The sequence below is a fragment of the Tursiops truncatus genome, chromosome 7 (assembly GCF_011762595.2).
Source record: "Tursiops truncatus isolate mTurTru1 chromosome 7, mTurTru1.mat.Y, whole genome shotgun sequence".
Taxonomy (NCBI): Eukaryota; Metazoa; Chordata; class Mammalia; order Artiodactyla; family Delphinidae; genus Tursiops; species Tursiops truncatus.
This window is the reverse complement of record NC_047040.1, coordinates 85,454,555-85,457,198: the sequence shown is the minus strand read 5'-3', so window position 1 is coordinate 85,457,198 and position 2,644 is coordinate 85,454,555. Positions and strand designations below refer to the sequence as shown.

Here is a 2,644-nt window from a genome sequence, read left to right as displayed (position 1 = left end):
TGGCATATTCAGCATCACATCATCTCAGTGTCATTTCTCTAATTCCATATTTCATATACAAGTGAAGACTGAGGGATTTATTTCTGTTATTTAATAGCATTTGTTTAATTCAGAGATTAATATATCATCTTCAACCCTGAAAAAGAGGACCTCTGAAACATCAGACCCAAAAAATTGGACACGGCCTATTAGCCCAAAAGAACATGTTGCCAATTATCTCCATGTTTATTTAAATATTTAGCTCTAAAGGAAGCAATCATTCCTTTATACTTCTTTAAATTTAGTATTGACATTTTTATTTTGGGAAAGGAGGTCTTTTTTTTTTTTTTTTTTTAACATGGATACAGGAAAAGAAAACTCTCCAATAAAAATATTGTCTAAAAAGTTTGTTTTGTCTGCATGATTTACTAAATATGTACAATTTCAATTCACAGCGAAGGTAACAAAGATTTAAACAGCCAACATCACAAATGTCTCAAGTTCTAAAAAAAAAATCACTGTGCACAGTTTAACAATTTAATTGAATAAAAACCAAAGCTAAGCCTTCAGTCTGAATCGTTTTTATGATGGGCACAAGCCATGTATTTTCTTCATCTTTGTTACACGATGCATATTTCAGTGACTAAACGCCCCTTCCCATTTTAGTATATTAAGTTATGTCAGTACATACTTAAGAGAGGCAGAAATTGCCTCTTGGTACACCTATATGATTCTTGATGTGTTCACATATATGTCATAATATTTATCGATATATAAAATGACCAGATGAGTCACCTGTGATTTTTTTTAATGTCTTCAAATGTAGGAATGTTTTGTTGCATGTATAAAAGTTTTTAATTTATGGGAGTGCTATTTAAAACCATAATACTTTGACCAGGGTGTCCCCTTGACATAAAATGTCTAGAAAGAACTATCCTACACTGGAATTATAGAGATTCCGTATCTCTACCCAATTCAGGTTTGTAAAGTTTGCTATTATATAAATCTGAATGTTGTGGTCACTCTGATATAATGGCCAAGTGAATGAACCAATTAATCATTAGAAACAAATGTCGCTGAATACCCAATGGTGGAGTTACAGTTAAGGAGGGAGCCGTAACTTTGGCTAACCCTATAAAATCTATAATAAGGTTGTTTTCACATGTATTTTTTTTCCCATGTAAAATCTTTGGTGTTCTTCCCCCCTCTTTTTTAGCGCTGTGATTGATGAACATGCAATGTGAGATTCAAATAATTGCGCCGAGCATGTTTATTTGAATAATTGCCCCATTGCACAATCAAATAAATCTCCTGAGTGTGTTTGTTTGAATGTTTTTACGTGTATATGGGATCACATACACAAATAAATGCAGCTGTGTTTATTACAATGTGTGGGGCTCCAGATATACACATACTTGTTTGTGTGTCTATCCAGGGCCCTACAGTCCTTGAATGGTCCTCACACATCTTGGAGCAAAAACGTGGTTAACAATTTTTCAGGTTCTAATACATGAAAAATAATTATTGGGCAATTCGCTAAATTTGTAACTAGGATTTGTTTTCATTAAGGCTTACATCCTTAGAAAGATAAAAAATAAACTTTCTTTTTTTTTTTTTTTGGAGCTATCTGATTGTGAAAAGTATCTAATAAATTTATTCATATTTATTGAAATACAGACCCTTCTTTTTTTCCTTCCTCCAAGCCCTCCCACTCCACTCCCAGCTCAATTTATGCTAAAGAGGGTGTATGTTTTGTCTAGTTCTTGCTGAGAAATTCTGATACTCATCTCTCTTTCCAGTTATTTCAGGCCTAGGCCTACGGTGTCATGTGAAAAAAGAAAAGATTGCACAAATCCGCTAAAATACAAAAGGCTTTTGGAGAAAATGGTCAGGGATGTTCAATTGTTCCAACATTTCATCACCCTCCCTTACCCCCTATTCTAGGGGGAAAAAAAAGGTTAGACTTCAAACTCAGAGTGTGGGAAGAGTAACAATTTGATAAGGGAAAAGAGAAGAATACATCTGATGTTACTAAAAATGCATGTCTCTTGAGTATGGAGGGAGATTTCTTGTTTTGACCTTGGAAAGGAATCTTAGGATAAGCCAAACATTCTTATTCTTCCCTGGAGTTGTAAGATTGCGCAGCTCTAATGCACTATCGTGTTAGTGAATAAATGGCATTTAAAAAAAAATCTTAGATAGGGGATATTGTAGTGATTGTCACAAATTTACGAGTGTTATCCTGATATTTTCAGACTCAGGTATTCTGAGTCTGCCTACGAAATGAAGGTAGAAAAAAAAAATAACAGAGAAGAGGATGACGGAGGGGGAAGGCAGAGTGCCCACTCTCCCACGTGCACACACTTTCTTCTTTCCAAGGAGAAAGAGTAGGTTGCACATTCCTTGTTTGTTGGTCCTGTCTCTGGTAGATTGGGACACAGATATGCCCGTGGGCATCAGAGACCTACATTGCTTTACAGGAGGCCACAGGGATTTATCCTATCCAGACAAAATTTAATAGTTTGATATTTTCAGGTTGAATTAATAAAGTTAATGCCTAGGGCCTTTTAAAACCAGAAAAATCTATGTAGTGGTTTTATTTGTGCCATTCAAAGAAGGAGAGATGGTGATAAGATTTTCTAAACTTTCCAAATATGAAAACTCT

At 34.8% G+C, this 2,644-nt stretch overlaps 1 protein-coding gene across 4 annotated transcripts in view; it reads right to left on the bottom strand.

Moving 5' to 3' along the window:
* Window positions 1-204: 204 nt before the first annotated feature.
* Window positions 205-2,644, bottom strand: part of ZEB2 (zinc finger E-box binding homeobox 2) — a 131,970-nt gene continuing 129,530 nt past the window's right edge. For all 4 annotated transcript variants that reach the window (XM_033860213.2, XM_073807740.1, XM_073807739.1 and 1 more), the window contains one exon: window positions 205-2,644. This exon is cut by the window's right edge and continues 3,129 nt beyond it. The gene's annotated coding sequence lies outside the window, so the exon portion shown is untranslated.